Here is an 18,917-nt window from a genome sequence, read left to right as displayed (position 1 = left end):
CACTCACATCAGCATCTCCACCTGTGCTGACCCAGGCCCAACTGATCACCACTCAGCTTGATGCCATTCTTCAGTATCGAGCAAGCCAAATAAACACAGAAGAAGCAGAAGATACCTATGGTCTACCATTTGTGTCTGAAAGGTAAAAGCAAAACAAGAGCTGCAGGGGGGAATGCTAGCTAAACACAAAACAGCACTGACCAGTAGAAAGGTTTATTTCTGCAAGTGAAAGTTAATTCATGTTTCCCCCTCCCCACCCTGTCACTCCATTCCCTGCCCATGAATTTCCTGGAACAAAAAGCTTCAAGCACCTTTTGCAGGAGCCAAGGCAGGCAATGAAAGAGGAAGATGTAGCACAGCAAGGAACAGAAATCAGCACTCCAACCGGCTAGGCACAGACAGCAGCGTTCATGTCCCAAAGCCACAGGGAGTCCAACCAGAGCAGAAGCAGATGCCAAATCTGGCAACACCTCCGCTGTGAACAGTTCTGTGCAGGCATGGCTAAAATGAAGGAGTTGAAGGCAGATCTGAAAGGCCTCCAGCTTCCAGGCTGGTTTTGATCCCAGAACACTGGCAGCTCCAGGAACACTTGGATCCACAGTCACTATTAAAGTATTAAAAAAGGAGAAAGCTCCTCGGCAGAGGGAACAGGAACTACAAACCAGCTCTCCTCCAGGAGCAAATGCTGCCAGGCCAGGAGATGGCTAACACTGGAGCTGGGTTTGCTATGGTCAACAGTATCTTGCAGAGCTGAATTTGTCTCGCCTGTCCCTGTAACCATATGCACAAAAGCTGCAAAGAAATATGGGGCATGGAGGAAGATGACCTCTTGTGCCAAGTTTTGTTTTTCCAGACCTTGCGAGCTGGCCCAGGACACACAGGATAATCTGGACTCCAGCTTCCATGCACTTTTAAATACTGAGTTTTGCTCAGATCCTCACAGAGAAATTGCCCAGTGAATGGCCTACTCGGAGAGGTGAAGTCCTCTGCACCCCAACAGCAGAACGCTCCTCAACTTCTGTGGGACACCCCTACTGCCTCACTGGGCTTGGTGGTTCAGAGAGCACAAAGCCCCCATCAGACATCCCCCAGAAGAAGCTGACACGCTCGTGCTAAAGCCCTGAGGTGAAGGAGGCCAGAGCACAGGACCTGGGACAACCAAAGCAGCTCACCCTGCGCACTGCCTCCTGCGGCACTGCCGCCACAGCTGCCTCCCGAACTGTTGCTGCTTCGAGCGGTGGCCCATGAGGCTGGAAACTTAATCCTGTAACAGGAGCTCAGGGCTCACAGGAGCTACTGAGAATTACTTTGAGTTATCCAGAGCCACTCAGTGAAGACATGCCTCCGTGCAGGTCTCGGATCAGAGCACAAACTCCTCTGCAGCCCCCCACATGTGAATCCAGCAACACCTCAAACCCATCCCCTGCACCGTGCCTGCCACCAGCTCCTCTGCCCAGTCCCATGCTCAAGGAAGGCAGCTCCAACCAGTGCAGCCACTGTCCCTCACCAGCCCTGTGCTCACCACAGAAAACCCCAAGGCTCAGGGCAATCCTTCACACACATAACGTGTCAGGGCATCCTTCACTCCCTGGCCTTGAGCAACCCACCACGTTCTGGGCTAAAACCACTTATTCCCGATTCCTGGCTTACTTTTCCTGCTCACGGCACCGGGTAACCTGTGACTGAACACCTTTCCTGGAAGCACGAGGCTCCTCTGCAGCCACATGCACCACCTCCATGGGAGTTGGAGCAAAGGTGTTTGAAAATCCCCAACGCCCCTTCTGCACCATGCTGCTCCCTGCACCAGCTCCCGCTTCGGGGACACCACGCTCTCCCCCAGCACACCCGTCCGAGGCTACGTCCTCATCCCCATTCCCCCTCTGCGCTCCCCCTTCCTGCCCCCATCCACAACAGCCGCTTCCCCCTCAGGGTGCCTCGCAGTGGGACTGCCTGACAGCCACCGGGAAGGTGGATTCACGCAAGAGGAGGAGCCAGGGAGAAGATCTCATCTCAGCATCCCCTCCGGCCGCAGCATTTCCTTCTGTCTCCCCCTCAGCCAGGCAGGTGGGAGCCTGGGCCCTGCAGCACCCCCCGGTCCCTCCTCACTGTGGGGGGATTCACGCCAGCCCAAGTGGCTCGGCACAGCCCACCGTGATCCCTGCCTCCCTGCTCCGTGCGCTCAACGCCATCACCGGCCGTGCGCAGAGGAAAACAAAAAGCGGGATCCCCTCGCCCGCAATCTCCACACGGCGTCAAATTCGGGGGGGGGGGGGGGAGAAGGGGAACGAAGCCTTCAGGGGCATCTGCCCAACTCTCCATACAGATAACCTGGGTCTTCACTGCCAACCCTGTGCCCACCCCGGCAAATGGAGCTCGAATCCAACCCCTCGATACCGTTCGGAGCTTGCAAGTCCAGGAACAGCCCTGATCTTCCCAGCTCAGGCCCACAATCTCTTTCAGATGTTGCTCGCTTTGAAGCCACGGCTTTTGCTGTCTGAATTCCCTCAACCTTCTCCATTAAACACACCGCTGTATTCCGAACGGGGGTGGGGGGGGCATCATTTCTGGTACCGGGGAGAACTGGATCTGGAAGCGGTCTGGGTGAGCAGAACGGGGGCATTCCCGGCTGGAGCCAGGCACCGCGCCGGAGCAGCTCCGGGACTGGCTGGTGTGCAAGCCTGGAACAAAGGGACACCCGGCAAGGCATCGGCTTCAGCGAGGCACCGGCACCACCGTGCCTGTGCCGGGGGAGACCACCCTTCCCGATGGATTTCAGCCAAAACTTAGCAGTCGTTTCTAAAGGGGTCGATGGGCTGCGCGTTGCCAATAAAGAGCGTTTAAAAAAGGGAAAGGCAGAGTTATTTATAGCCCGATCCCCCGCCCGCCGCAGCCGCGCCGCCGGGCTGCATTGTCCAAGGTGGGAGCACACGCACCACGGCAGCGCCGATGGCCGATGTCGGCGCCGACACAACTCCGGACCCGGCCGCGGCTCCGCGGCCACGCCGGGGGGGCCATCCCCCGCCGCCGGTCTCGGCTCGCAGACGACACCGGTAACACAGGTGTCACCGCCGGCACCGGCGCGGCCCTCCCCGCGGCCGCACACCCCGGCGGATCCCCCCCCCCCCACTTCTCCCCGCCGCGGCGCAGCGCCGGGAGGAGCCGCGGCCCCGCACGCACGGCCCCGGGCGAGGCTGGCCAGGCCGCTCCCGTTACCGCTCCCGTTACCGTTCCCCGGCGTTCCCGCTGTCATGCTGCACGCGCCGTCCCCCGCCGCGGCCTCGCGCCGCCGCCGAGGGCCCCCCCCGGGCGCAGCCCATCTGCCGCGCTCCCGTCCCCCCCCCCCTTCGCGCGCGCGGCCGCGCCCCACAACCCGTGTCGTCACCGCCCGCCCGCCCCGGCCATTGGCTGCGCCCGCGCGGCTGCGACGGCCCCTCGACGCGCGAGGCGGGCGGGCGCGCGAGGGGGCAAATCTTGTGTTTCAAGGCCGCTGCGTGGGGAAAGCGCGGCTCGGGGGGGAGTTCCCCAGCCGGTACCGCGGCGGGTCCCGAGAGGCGTCACGGTGCGGCCCGGTCCTCGCCCTCCCTGCAGTGTCGGGTTCCCCCCAGATAACGTTCGCCACGTGACAGCCTGTGGGATGCTTCTGTCCTGATCCAGACGTGGGGAAACCCACCAGGAGCATGGCGTGAGCAACCTGCTGTGGACACAGAGAGGGCACAAAGATCCCCACATGCACCAACGAAAAACCCCCCTCCATCCAGAATCACACTCTCCTGGGCAGTGTGCAGTCCTGCTCCTGCTTCCCCCAAACCCACAAGTTCACCTCCTCCACGAAAGGTCTGACAAGTACAAACAGCCACTGTTCTGATGAGGATGGCCTCAGTTTACAATGTTTATGGGGAACAAAATAATCCCCGGACAAATGTGACCACTTCTACAAGCCCCACTGGCTGCGGGAAGGGCTGTGCTGTTCCATCCCAACATGGGCACAGCTTTGACCTCTTTTCTCATCATTTCCTAAGGGAGAAGCACAAGGCCGTGTTTATCAATGCATTATACAGCAGCCATGGGCAAGGAATGACGACTGCCTTCTGCTGGCTGCTGTTGCCCCAGGTAAGAGGCAGGTCACATTACCCAAGAGGAGATAACAAACCATCCCAGCCCCGCCACACGGTATGTGATCTTCTCTGGCCAGGCATGGTCATGCTGTCGCCTTACAGAACATCAAAGGACGTGTTTTCCAGGAGCAAATGCTCCCTGAGTCACGCAGCCAACGCTGCCGTGACAAGCAGCCCCTACTGAATCACCACCGTCCCCTCCTGCTGAGGCCTCACCAAGGCTTTTTTCCCCAGCAGAAGTCAAACCTATCACTTGGCCACAGTCAAGCTGTGGAACAAGCTGCCAGTGCCGCTTCCACCCCTGTAGAGAAATACCCCTGTGATAGATGGCTCTTGAGATCCTCCAAGGTCAGCAGTGACCCTGCGAGGCCTCAGCAATGGAAGAGGCACTTTCTGCTCTCTGCTGCAAGTCACATCCCCCGCAGTGACAGCACAGTGTGCACTCATGGGGGTCGGGACAAGGGCTGGGTGACCCCTCACCGCCACGACTGCGGAGTTTGCAGAGGGCTTATACTTTGTCCCAGCTTTTGCCCCTTCAAAGGCTGTGCAAGGATCTAGGGTAACAGTGATAAAGGGAACGCTGCGGAAGAAGCTGTCAGGGGTCCCTGAAGGGCCATACCCTGCAAAGTGCTGTTTAAAAACAGCCCACGGAGTCAGAAAGGCCCGAGCAGGTGGTGGACATGCCTCCTCCAGAGCAGAAATCATTCCCAAATGCTTCAGACACAGGACAGAAGGTTACGGACCAGCTCCTACACAGTGTGAAGCGTGAGCTCGCTTACAGGCTTCCAAAGGACGGAGGCAGCCCAAGGAGAAGACGCAGCCGAAGCACTCTCAGGCCATTACAGATGTGAGGACTGAACCTGTGGGTGAATCGCTTCCATTCATTTTACAAAGTCCAACTAAAACACAGTTTTAACACAAACCATCAGCAGCACTATTTCATAAGCACTGTAACAAAACCAGCAGGCTCTCTGAGACACCAACCCCGGGGCCTCAGCTTCCCTCTGAAGTTGCCAAAGACTGGGTGAGAGCAGATGAAGGAAGAGCTTCAGCTTCCTCTTCCCTGTGAAAGAGCAGAAACTTGGCTCCATGACTGCATGCAGGGAAAAAGCAGGATCAGACCCCATACTGTCAGCCTGGCCCAAAGCAACAGCTCCCCTGGGAGCTTAGGAAACCTTGCAAACATTGCCTGTGCACAGTGAAGCTCTTCCTGGACATCACAGGGTTTTTTTTGTGTCTTCAAGGTTGGCCTTTGGAGTCCTCACAGCCCCTTGAACCTGTGCTGTTTCAGGCAGTCTCTGCTGGGAGAGGAAAGCAGCCCCCCAGCCCCAGGCACAGGGCTGGACTGGCCCCACAGGTCTGGCACCCGGGCTGGGCTGGGCTGGGCTGGACCAGGCGAGCAGGGTGCCTTTGAGCTTGGTCCAGCCCAGGCGTGGACAGGGTGCTGGCTTTGTCCCCACGGGGCACCGGAAAGCAGGCCAGTCCCTGCTAGATGGGAGTCCTGTGTGACTGTCACATGGGTGTCAAAACTAGCTGGAAATGCTTACAGTGGGCATGCCCGTGAGGCCCAGCCTATAGACCCGCAGGGCCTGCCCTGCCCCAGCGACATCTCCGAGCAAGGGTCTCATCTTGCAAACATAACCTCAGAAGCTGCCCTAATTTGAGCCCCAACGCCCCAGGCCTTAGGTGTCTGAGAAGCAGGAGGAGGGATCTGCCTGGACCAGGCCTATCACCAGCCCCAGTAGCTCCTTTCCTCCGTGCTACAAAAGGCAGGACTGGCTGTGTCAGGACCATTCATGCTGCAGCGTCTCTATGCTGGGCTGTGCACAAGCTCCTCAGCCCCTCTGTGGGCACCCCCTGCCAAAAAGCAGTTCAGAGACAACTCCTCCTGGAGATGCAGCCCATGGCAATGCAAGGCCAGGTGACCAACACAGCAAAGCAAGAGAAAGACAATGGGATATTAGCTCTGAGTAACAAACAGCGTTCTCACAGCCTTTGTTCCTCCAAAAGATGCCCAAGGACTTCAGAAGCCAAAAGCCACCTACCCTCACCTGTCAGATCCAACCAGACAGACCCTCCCAAACTGCAGTGCCGCAGACCCACACTGCCTGAAAGGACCAGCACCCTTCCCTGTGGCAGAGGGGTGTGCAAGAAATGTCTCGGCAAAGGAGGCCGAGCACCAGCATCTTCAGAAACCAAATGTACTCTTAGCGGGGGTGACCAGGAAGTTACCAAAGTCAAGTCTTTCTTGAGCAAATGGAGGAATCCCATCAAAAGCTGCCTGATCCTGCTTCCACAGCGAATGTGGTCAAGCAGGGCAGGAGGGCAGGAATTTAGGAAAGCTCTGCAGCCACACACCTGCAAGACACCTCAGTCAGTACTATGTAGGATGTAACCTTAATGGGGTACATGGCTCCAGAGGTAGCTCAGCTACACCCCAGTATCTGCAACAAACCCCTCTCTGCATCAGCAGGGCAGGAAGGGGGACACATTCTCCATCTGCAACAGAACTGGTTCTGCTGCATTTATCACACCTTGCTGGCAAGCAACACAATCTGAGCAACACAGCATGACAGGCAGCTGAGTGTCAGTAGGTTTTCATGGGAAAGGGAGGAAAGGATCCCATTAATCTCCCACAGTTAGCGGTAGCTGCCAGAGAGCTCATCCTGCAGCTAAAATTAACTCTGAACACCTAACTCCCACCCCATTAACAAAACCCCAATAAGCAGCAACCCATTCTGGCTCCTCACAGCTGTGGGTATTATACTACCCTGCAGCTTTCTGCCAGTGCTAGACCACAAAGGCACAAGCACTCGGCCACCACAGCTCCTACTCCTGACCAAGGCTGCATCAAGTGTGGGCTACAGGGACCTCCTCTGCCAGCCCTGCTGAGCTGCAGCAGCACCGGAGCCGTTCGGAGCGGTACCACGGCAGGACCAGCTCAGCCGCACCGGGGCTGATGTGGGGCACACATGGAAGGGACACGGAGGGATGCTGGAAGCTAACAGTTAAATTTGGGGGCCCATGATGTCATGGTTCCCCAGGGCCCTGCGGATTGGCTGTGGGTGAGCATCTGCGGGGAGCTGGGGTTGCTTGTTTGCCTGAGGTTCAGACCTTTCCCAGCAGCTCTGAATCAGGCTGGTTGTCGTGACAACGTGGATAGTGGCAGCTCCTGATAACCACGTAATGAGGTTGTCACAAAAACGAGCCCCTCCATCAGAGAGGTTTAGGGATCGTTAATGTTTCCGAGGGAGCGTGAGAGCAGGAGAGGTAAGGGGACCATCTGGCGATGCTGGAGCACGTCAACAGCCTCCCTTGGAAAGGAGCTTCATTAGACAGGAACCACCTACCGACACGTAGCGATGGGAACCAGGCAGGCTGCCTGCCAGCAGTGAGGGGGTCCCAACTGCACAGCTGTGGGATCTGCTATATGCTGAGATCCAGGCAAAGACGGAGCAAGGAGGACACACGAGTGCTGCTTGGGAACAACTGGAGCCCCTGGGGGGTGAAGGTGCCCGGGGACCTCTTGGGCACAGGGCAATAACACAGCCTGGGACAAGTGACACAGTGAGGCTAGTACACTGTGCTACTAGTTCCACTTGCTCCCATTTAGGGAGTAAGTCACTGAGAGACTCTGTGCCTTAGTACACCCCATCTGCAGGTAACTTCTGTGAGCGTTCCGAATCCCTTCCCACCACCATGCCATGGGCAATGGGAAGTACATGTACTGCAAACCTTGTACAGGGCAGGGTAGGGACTGGCACCAAATGCAGCTCATTCCAAGAGAATTCATGGGTGACTGTGAGGATCCTCACAGCTCAGGTGCAAAAATGACAAGGCAGGACAGAGCTGTGCCCTTGGCATTACTGAGCCTGGAGGATCATGCAAAGCACCAAACAGTATTTTCCCCTAGGATCTACACATACACTGCCTTCTCACCCCAGAAAACATTTTGACCATCACCTTGTCCTTGTAAGACACGGGTTTTACCCTGTTCTCAGAAAACCCTCAAGATATCTCCCATTGCCTGCAACAGTAGTGGTTTGGGGTGCTGCAGTCTGAAACCTTCATGGATGGTGATAACCACACTGCTTGGAGAAGCTTCAGCTGCCAAGCTACTGACCCCTGAGTCCAGGTCCCTGGAGAAGAATGCCCACACTCATGTTAGGAACACACTTTTGGATAAAACTTTCCTGCAATATGATGAAGTCTGAATCTTTCCTAGGATGAGACAGAATTTACCTCCATCAATAACTTCATGAGTGTTACAGCAATTACTGACAGAATGCTTCTTTCACATCATCTTCATCTGCTTTAAAAATACCTACTATAAACACTTGCTTATGTCAGTATAAGTAGAATAAAATTTTCATATTAAAAGCAGCTGTACTTTAGTTTAGTTTGTATTTTTACCTCGTATCATCATTTTCCCACTCAAAATTAATGCCTCAACTGTGGATTTGAGATGTAATAAGAATATTGCCACATGCCATTTAAATAGCAATCAGCTACTGAAGACTGCATTTAATAGATACATTTCTTAACATACCACTGCTACACCTCATTAAAATGTTGAATCTTCACAACTGTTGCAAACAATCAAGTGGGATTTAATCCACCTCCAGGAACTAGTAAAACTGAATGTAATGCTCTCCTACTGCGGGGCCGTGTGTGCTATAAAATCCAAAGCTAAGACAGAGATATAGTTGATTACACATAGCAGAAATACTCTCAGATTAATATAAGGCACTGGTTTCACAAATCCTGCCTCTCTCTGAAAGGGAGGGGAATGTGTGCAAGGAAACCCCCACCCTGGAATAGGGTTTCGCAAGAGGGAAGCTATACAAGCCGATACTGATTAAACCAGTGCTCTGAAATACCACACGAGTTGTGACGTGATGCTTCCCAAGGACAGGCCATACAGCCCAGCACCACTGCTCCTCCACAACAGCTTCCAGTCCTTCCTTGTGCTACTGCAGACCCAGGCGAGCGTGGCCAAGCTGCCACAGCCCAGCACAAACACCAGGTTTACTGATACGTGCACATGCACAACCATGTACATGCAGAGGTGAGAGATTGTTCTCATTTAGGAACACATATATGTAAGTATACTGCTGTAAGCTTTAAGGCAACATCCAAACAGTAAAACCACTACAACAAGATGGGCACATGCAGCAAATTTATCTTCTCCTTGAAAAACAGCTGTCATTCAACATTGATTCTTCATTGGAACAGCCACACATCACTGTGCCTCACTTTTCCACCTATAAAATGTCTAGAGCTGGGTGAGACATGTAAAACCTACTCTCCAAGCTGTTTATCTTTGTTTTCCTCTGACAAGCATAGGCCAACATACTAGGATTTTTACACAAGTTGTTCTCCATTATCTCCCTCAACTCCATGTGCACAGGAGTGATACTGGTTTCTGTGCCTGCTGGGAGACATCACAAGAGGCTCAAGAGGTGAAGTGTCACCATTTTACAGGCTACGTCCACTGCTGTGGCAGTGTCTGGATCTGGGGTTTTAATTTACATTCACCTCCATGTAATCAGCAGGACTCATTACTGTGGCACTGAGGAAGAGTGAGCGTGAAGCAGCCCTGTGGCACATCCCTCTGCTTGTGACACCTGAGCTCAGCCCTGTGCTGAGAACACACATGCCACAGGGAGACCTGCAGAGCTCCCACCTCAATGCACGTATCTGAAAGGGGTAAAGCATTGGGGGTACCTGACACTTGGTGTTTTCACAGACGCTGAATATGGAAGCCAATATATAATCTGTGATTGTCCAGAGCATTTCAGCATCCCAGATCAAACCACATGAAGGTAACATCCAAAGGGAAGGTATGTAGCTGATCTGATTCACGAAAATGAACTGATTGAAGCCAACAAGGCACAATGCAGTTGTGCTTTAGGAACAGAAAGGGCTTAGGCAGGGATTCAGATCTCTTTTTGGCTCTCCGTAACCAGAAGATTTCAGACGTGGGATGATTATGGACTGAAGATACAGGAGGCTGAACCCTTTAGAGTTCCTAGACCCCCAGCTGTGGTATCACAGAGGAGGGTCTGAATTATTCCTTCAAAACAGATGGGAGAGCTGAGGCTGCTGTTCTAAGATTCTATGCTTCTATAACATGTAGTTCCTTCCCCTGTCCCTACAAATGAAAGCACATCCTTATTTCCATGTATCTCCTCCTGATCATTGAGCTCTGCCTTAAAGAGCCCCCTTTCCCACAAGAAATGTGAATCTGAGAATTAACCTCCTACCAGATGAGGCTGAACTTTGATTTCACAGCTATGGCAGCTCCACTGACGTCACGTGAATACGAACAAAGGTGCTATGGGTGGCAAACACATGGCACTGCGTGACAGCTTGTGAGCACTGAAGAATGCCGAGTTACCAACACGTTACAAAGCAAAGGTACTATAGGCATTGGGATAACATCAGTCCAGAGGGCCTGGAGAAGAAAAAGGTCTTTATGTAGATGCCATTTCATGAATGAAGACTTCATTGCCTGGAGAATATCCCATGACAATTAGAGTTATTACCATGCCAGCTCAGGGCAGTGTCCTCCCAGCAGCCAGAATGTGAGCTTGACTTAGAGAATACCCTTCCCAAGCTTACCAGGGCTGTGACCTGGAAAGCTGAAATGCAAGAAACTGGCTGCTGACCAGGCAAAGTATTTGATGCAGGGTTAGAGAATTCAGTGGCTCTCGGCTATAGCAGACAGAGCAGACAGGTATCAACAGCACTAGCTGAAGTGCCTCTCTTTTCTCCAGCGTGCCTGACAGCAGCTACGGCAGCGGGACTGAGCCTGCCTTTGTGATACAAACAACTTGCAACAGCTGAAGAGAAAGAGTCCTCTGAAACCTGATTTAGTGACACTTCACACAGGGTTTCAGGAAGTTGTTCCAGAGGAAGGACTTTCAGCTTTTCACGATAGTAAATGTGCCATAAACAAATTCTATGTATTGAGAGGAGCTACTAGAGCCTAAAACACAGCCGTGCCTCCAACACATCCTCAGCAGATACTTCTTTAGAGGAGAATACTTCCTTCTCCTTCTCCTTCTTTCTCCTTCTCCTTTCTCCTTCTCCTCATCACTGTTTGTGAACTCATCACCTTTTTTCCCTTTCTCCCCTGTAACTCTGCACACACTTACAGCTCACTACACATCAGGACACAGCAAGTAAAATGTGAAAGCTTATAGAGATTTGTTCATGCCAAACAGCATTTCACTACTATTTGTCCCCAGACTCTTGGATTTGTTTGGCCACAAAAAGAATTCTATAAGGAATACTGAAGACAGGTCACCCAGCTAAACCTGTGTGCAGGTACAAACACGAAGAGGTTTGTTCCATGCATTTATCTTTCATGTCACTAAGAAAGTTACGGTATGTTTTGACACAGCACAGGCAGAACCAAGCATTAGTTTTTGAAGCCAATACACCACGACCCCAGAAAAAGCATTTTTATCGTAAGTTCAGAGCCCAGAAGGCAGGGGAGCATGAGTTTTCTGGAAAAATAGGGGCTTTTCTTCTAAAAATTATGCTCTTCAGAGTACAAAATAACCCACGCCTGACAAGTCTTATCTGGACAAAGAGGTTTGGACACAAGATTATGGCCAGATATGTTCATGGGATCTGGAACCCAAGAGAGACCATAGAGTGAGGGTGAGACCTGTTGTAGATGTGAGGACCTGTTCGTATCACTTTCAGTGACCAGCTTCCTTTAAAAAACTCAAGAAAGCCTCAATTCCAGCATGCACCCACAAGACGGGAGAACACAAGTCATGGCAAGCTCAGAAAGTTTTGGTTTCCATCCAGTTCAGATCAAGAACCAATGTAAAAAGAAGAAAAAACACGTTAAGAACCACGAGCATGACCTTTTGACCAGCTTCAGTAAAGTACATGAAGCTTGGCAGTGCAGGAAGCTGCGCATTTGAGCCCTCCTCTGGCTGTGAAAGGGGGTTGTTCAGAGAATCCAGTCAAGCTGATTCATCTGGTGCTTAAAGTTGTCACCTAATCAAGAGCTGGGATCAGGAAGGAATCCCCAGGTGACACTGAAATGTTAAATGCAATGGACTGAATCCAATTATTATTTTGATTGGAATTGTTAATATGTGGGATGGGGCTAGAGGGTCTGATTTCCAGCATAAACACATGACATTAAGGCCAGTGGAGGCAGGGACTGATAGAAGCTTTTGACCTGTTCCAAGCTGCTGCTGCACCAGGTCAGACTCCCCTTACACCGCAGGCTGCTGAGTGACAAGAAGCTCCCTCAAGGTCTAGGAATCCCTGTCACAGCAATAGTGTCTGGCTGCTCTCCTGCATCACAAAGGCTATAAACCTGCACGGTTGCCCTACTATTTCCCTAACCACCATCTTCCATGAGGTATTTCCTGGTTTTAGTACCCATGAAATCCGAAGCTCAGCGATTTACGGTAAACCTAGCACATAAATAGAGAAACTGTCTCCTTCCCTGAGCAGATGAATTTCTCTCTGTGAAGAGACCTCAGAGCCACCTTTCATCTCTTCAGGTTGCATAGGTGCAGCCTGTACCCAGTGTACCAAGACAGCCTTCCTTGTCAGGAAAGTGCTTTTGCAGTTAGCTGATAAGTTTCCCTGCCAGTCTGAGCTGCTTCAATGCAAGGATATATCATAAACCTTCCTCCCCAAAAATCCTTCACTGCACGAGAGGAAAATGACTGGGGTGTGTTGACAGGCTTCAACTACCTGAACTCACTTTGAAAAGTATTACAGGGACCCAACCCCTCCAAGAACAATCACTTTTAAAATAGAAATTAAACTTAAATACCTTGATTTTTTCATGGGAGGAAAAGCAATGCGTTTCCCTGGAGCTCCCACTCCACCTCTGCGTCACGCTGATACCTTCACTGACAGTCACGCTCAGCTTCTGCCAGTGCCCCATGGAGCCCACCAGGATGGGGTCACCACGCTCAGTATCCACCTCCCTGCTCCTGGTCTCTGTTAAGCACATAATGGCTCCATATGAACAATCTTTACAGTGAAAGGTACCATCCCATGTTGAGGGCACTGCCAGAGAGGAGCAAAGCCAGAGGCCAGAGCTGGGTTCAGTGGCATCCTGCCTGCTCTCCTGATGCCATGTATCTGCACCAGACTACAGCCAAGTGGAACAGGTGATTCCATGACATAACTCCAGTTTACACCAGTGTAAGTGAGACTGGGCTCCTGCCCTCACTTTTCCTATGCTACCAGTGTTGCTTTGCTGTATGACTGCCAGTCTGAATGCCAACCCCGCCTGCCTCTGGCTTACTGTGAGACCCAGACTCTCTTGCTTCAGTGCAGCCTCGCAGGGCAAACAAGATGCTTGTTCATACATGTTTTTAACCATGTTGCTACCCTGGCTTCCTCTCATTAGCCACCTTGGTCCCACACCAGGGAAACAGGCCAATTACCTTGCATAGCCTAAGGGAGAGCTGCTGCTTGAGGAGGCAATGGGTGCTTGCCCTGGTGGGAATCACGGCTGGCCATGGTGAGGGGGTGAAACCCCAGGAGTTGAGGAAGTCTCTGCAAAGCAAAGGGGGAAATGCCAGATAAATTCTTCATCATCAGACCACTGCAGCCAAGCCCAGCCACCCTGACCACACTGTCTCCTTTGAGGTGACACCTGCAAGTCAAGCTACAGTAGAGGCCATCTGTAGACAGCCTCATCCTGCTCTCCTTGTGTGCTGGGCAGACACATCAAGCCTGGGCTCTGTGTGCCATACAGAAGGTCAGTAAGACACAGGCACTAAGGTTTTCAACTAAGCCAAAAGCTCTCTGTTCCCTTTTTCCCACGGGCATCATCAGAGAGACCAGGCCCCTAGTCCTTCAAGCTTATCAACACACAAGTCATGGGCTCTACCTCCCATAAGAGATATGATCTGTCAGTTCAGGCTGAGACACATACAGCCCAGCTCCTCCTCCTCACAAGGAGTTAAGTGATTGTACAGTCTTAGCTACACTTACCAGTGCCTACAGTGAGAGAGGAGACAGGGGAGAGGAAGCTGGCTTGTCCTTTGGAGGTGCAGTCCCTTCAGCGCCTGCCTCCCCCAAGCCCTGCTCCACCAAAATGGATTTTCACGCTGAATTCCACACAGCCTATGTGCATCCCACTTGATTTACGTGGCAGCCACGCTCCCTTCAAAACAGAGCATAGTCCAGCAGAGATTTACTGGGCAACAAGGTGACTTACAGCTGTGAACAGAACGTCTGGACAATTGCTATGGCAAAAGGGACTGGCACTGCTTCATTCTACTGCTGCCAGTTACCTCCCGGTTGCACAATGAACCCCTTATCAGCACCTCTCACAAGAGCAAGACAGGAGGCGCTTTGCAGCCTTTGCTTTTTGCCTCACTAATCATTGCTGGGCTGACAAGTCCCATGGACCAGGAACAGACTGCTCTTCTGGCTCAGAAACAGAGCCCATACCGTGCCTGCGCTCTGACTGCTGAAAACGTGCCCTCAGATGGCCTGTGATGCCATTTTTGTCTTCTAATGGAAGCTGAATGTCACTGCTTTGCCCATCAGGAATGAATGCTGGCAGACTTGTGGCACCAGGCAGGAGCTGAACGGGTCTGTCCCAGGAGAGGGGCACTGGGCAGGCACAAGGGGAAGCTTAACTCAGTGCCAGGGTCTGCCAGGGTCAGCTCCTGTCTCCTGCCACTGCCACCCTCAGCACGCCTTGGAGAGGTGGAAAGTCACCAGTCCCCTTGGAAGGAGACTACAAAACTGAATTTCATTTGCACCCAAGTGATCCGCTCAGGATCCACTGGGTGGATTCAGGATACAGGAGGAGAAAGGCCTTAGTTGTCTGCTGTTCAGTGATTTAATGTTAGAAAGCACTAGCACTGAAAGCATCTCAGCTTCAAAGCCTTTGAGCTTTTTTAGTTGTGGTTCCAAAAGGCAAACTCCAAACCAAAATGCTCACATATAACACGGGAATTTTCCTCCCTCTATATAGCAGCTCCGCTCCATGAGCTACCCAAACCTCACGTAAGATAAACAGATCTTACCCTACCTAAGGGAAACGAGGCACAGCGAGCCCCACATCCACACCAGCACTGCAGAAGAGCCCATGTACTTTGCACTCTGCTCCCCATACTATCTGCTCTACTTTGTAATTTTCCAAGCAAAACTCATTTTGACCCTGCAGTAAACTGTCTGTCCAGAATTGCTGCCACTGAACTGGCAGGTCTGGGTCACTACATCTCTCTACAGTGTCCTTGTACAGACAAGGCCTGGAAAAGTGAACTGCTTTGAATGGAAATGGGGCAGGGGATAAGGATGGCCATCAAATGCAGTTTTCTTCCTGCTCCTGCCCACCTCCTGGGCTCATCAACCCGCAGATATCTGCTTACTGCAGCACTGGCCACATCCCTTGGAGCTGTGGCTGTGAATTCAGCGTATTTTGCTGCTACACATGCCCAAAAGAAGTGGTTGTGGCCCTGCAAGCCCCTGAGACAATGTGGGGTATTCATGAATGCCATATACTGGCCCCGTCTCCATTAACCTTTACAAAGCCACTTTGTGGGGTGTCTCCAGACCCAGAGCACACAGGTACCACTGGCTCCTGTTCCCTCCCTAGCAGGGGAAAAAGTCTGCGCCTTCTCCAGTATCCCAACCTCCCAAGGAAGTAAATCAGGTGGATTCAATCTATCATCTACTACAAGGATTGTTCAAGTAAAATGAGTAAGTTTTCCTGGTAGGGAAAGGATAATAGTTAAGGAAACGAGATCTCAAGAGATTCTTGGTGATGCTTCTGCTAGCTGGATAAGAAGACACCAGTGCAAACAGAATACCAGCATATCCCCATACTGTCTGCCCCCTGCAACCTCAGTTTCTAAGGACTGCAAACAAAACCTCAAGATTCGGATGCCCAGGTTTCTTGCAGTGTGCTGAGAGCCAGAAAGAATGGCTCTGCCATGAGTGATCTCATCCCTAATGACCACACTTGCAGTGATAGCCACTGGGGGACAAACACGGGTTATTTATCCAGTTTTCCTGGGGGAGAGAAGCAAGAGGATCCCAAACCTGCACACTTTGTACAAAGGAATATTTCATTACATGGGCCCAAGTCAAGAGCATCTGCACACACCATTGCTTATTTTGCTCCCTCAGTCTGAGAACTGGCAGCCAAAGAACAGTAGAACACGGCAGCAATGGTTTTTCCTGGGATCACAATACCATTACTTTAGGTACTCAATACTTTAGGAGGCAGAATATTACTGTTGCCTACCCAGGGCTTCTCCAGCAGTAATGAAAATTAAGGAGATGGACAGTATGACTCATATAGATTACATGCAGTAAACAAATAATGAAAATAAAGCACTGCAATATGCAGTTTGGGAACTCCTGTACCATACATGTTATTATTTATTAATTGCATTCCCATAGCAATATCCCTCTGCAGCACCCTGTAGCCTGAAGCCCCTTTCTTTCTAGGTGTTAATTAGGGCTCTCAATAAATGCTGAGAAGTGAAGAAGTGTGTTCATCTCCCTCCTATGTTTGCAAAGCCCTACAAGCAAAACCCAAAGGGACTTGCACAAGGTCACAAGTGAATCAAAAGCACTGCCAGAAACAGCGCAAAGCTCCTGGCTTCCAGGCTCCTCCCACAGAGAGGGAAAGGTTGGTAACAAATCCCTATAGAAGTGGGAAGGAGCAAGAAAAGCACAGTGTGCAGGCTGGCTGGTTCACAAGTCAGTTCATTAGATTGTGGCCTAATTAAAACAAAGCCTTTGTATCTTGTCTTTGTTCCTTGATGGTGTGGGCAACAGGTAGAGGTTGCCCATTAAGTTTAAACTGTAAAGCTAGGAGAGGGCTTCTAACCTTGGAGAGAGTGGAACAGCCCTACAATGGGGCAAGAAATCCAGTGATCTCAATATGGCATCTCCAATGCTCATGGAAAGCATCCCTGGATAGAATTCCCTGCAACAGCAGAGGCAGAGAAATGAAGACACAAAAGGCTCCTCCCAGTGCTCCTTTCCACAGTACACCTAGCGTTAGAAACACCACACTTGCCATTTCAAGTGAAGTTCCCAGGTGTTTGTCACCTCTAGAAAGCAGCTCCCGCACCTTAGCAATTGCAATGGACACTAGAGTCTAATCTGCTTTTAATGGCTGGAGTCAAAGAGTATTTCTGCTGAAAACTGCAGCAAGTGGAGATCATATACCTCTGAGTGCAGTGAAGCTGGCGAAACAATGGCCCTACTTGTGCTGTGGTATCTCTCCTCCTTTTTTGCCAGGAAAACAGTGGGAATGGAAAGGAAACACCTTACAACAGCCCATGAGAATGAAACATTAACCGAAGACATGACCTCCACAGACAAGCCCTAACAACTGGAAAAGCTCTACCACAAGTAAAGAGCTTTTTTTGGTCTAAAGATTCTTTCAGAGGGGAACGGTCTGGTCGGGGGAAGAACTGGGTTTAACTTGCTTCACTTTCAGTGTGTTTTAAGGGTCTGATTAGGACCCCCACTGTTGCCATCACTCACGTGTCCCACAGAGGCAGTGTCACAAGCGCAGAGTGCCTCACCTTGGGGAAAGGCGGTTTTCAGTTAGAGTGCAGCCCAGGCTCTCCCTGCAGTTCACATGAGGATGAAGAGCTACAAAACGAAATACCCAAATCTGCCTCTACAAAAGCAGTTCATGAGTGACCAGAGGTGAAATGCTAAAACAAACACAACCTAGTGCACACAGAAGGACTGAGCCACTGAGATCAGGAGCTGACTGAGGCACCTGCATATAGGCTGCACGTCCAAGAGAATTCCCTGTCAAGACAGACACCCTCTGGACACAGACGATGCTGAAAAGCCCAAGTGTTTGACAGATATGAAGGGAAAAAAGTAACTGTAAACTCAGAGGGTAAAAGACGCTGCTCTCACCCTCAACAGCTCACAAATGGATTTTCCCCTATCTTGTGTACCAAACATTTCAAAGCAGTGTTACATCTCCTACTAAATCATGATACCCACACAAGGAAACTGAAGTGAGCAGTGGCCCATGAGATGGCCTAGTGTGTTGAAAATGATGTTTTCAAAAGCATTTGAGATAATGGAAGAGAAAAGGAGGGATCAGAAGCAGCAATGAATGAACGCATACAGGATTTCTCTGTGCGTCAGAACTCTGAGCTTCAAAATCACATGGAGAACCCTGCTTTCCTGGTCTTAACAGGAAATAGCCCAGGAAATGGGCTGAAGACTCTGAGGCAATTCATTTTTGCAACATGACAATGCAGTCTACAGCCAGAGCATCACATTGCAGTCATGCTGCCTGTTACTCAGTGTGAAAAAAGATCAAAGAGCAAGAGGGAGCAGGTCCAGCATGGCATGGAGCCAGGGAAGCTCATGGCCTTAGGAACTTCTATCAGCTTCCAGTCCCTCTCCTCTTCTGTTTTGCTGTCACTTATCACTAAAAGTAAATAAGATTTGGTCTTGTTACTCTGTTAACCAAGAGACTCAGAAAGTCAGTGTTGGTCTAACCTGCTGGATACTCGCTCCTGGTACACCTGATGGGAAAGCACAGCCTAAGATGAAAAGGGGACTCATTCCTTAGAAATGTAAACGCCTGTTGCCTGCCCAACTCATGAAAGAAACACTGCAAAAGGATTACAGACACAGAAGAGGTACAATTGGGATGATCCTATAGAGGCGTATCAGTAACTGCTGTTAAACAGCATGGAAAAATGTGATTCACAGATCCACAAAGGATCCAGGACAGGGAACGTCAGTATCACACTGCAGTGCCCAGCCTTCACACACTGTCTTTACAACAGGCAGTCA

At 51.3% G+C, this 18,917-nt stretch overlaps 1 protein-coding gene across 4 annotated transcripts in view; it reads right to left on the bottom strand.

Moving 5' to 3' along the window:
• Positions 1-18,917, bottom strand: part of PAK3 (p21 (RAC1) activated kinase 3) — a 168,332-nt gene that overhangs the window by 59,641 nt on the left and 89,774 nt on the right. The window contains exon 1 of one of the 4 annotated variants that reach the window (XM_062640180.1): positions 3,226-3,350. The exons of the other annotated variants lie outside the window; for them this stretch is intronic. The gene's annotated coding sequence lies outside the window, so the exon portion shown is untranslated. Of the gene's footprint in view, positions 1-3,225; positions 3,351-18,917 lie in introns of those variants that run through there. 4 annotated transcript variants of the gene reach the window in all.

The sequence above is a fragment of the Pezoporus occidentalis genome, unplaced genomic scaffold (genome assembly GCF_034315485.1).
Source record: "Pezoporus occidentalis ecotype Australia unplaced genomic scaffold, CSIRO_AGI_Poc_V1 ctg63, whole genome shotgun sequence".
Taxonomy (NCBI): Eukaryota; Metazoa; Chordata; class Aves; order Psittaciformes; family Psittacidae; genus Pezoporus; species Pezoporus occidentalis.
The sequence above is the reverse complement of the archived record's forward strand: the minus strand, read 5'-3'. Positions and strand labels throughout refer to the sequence as shown.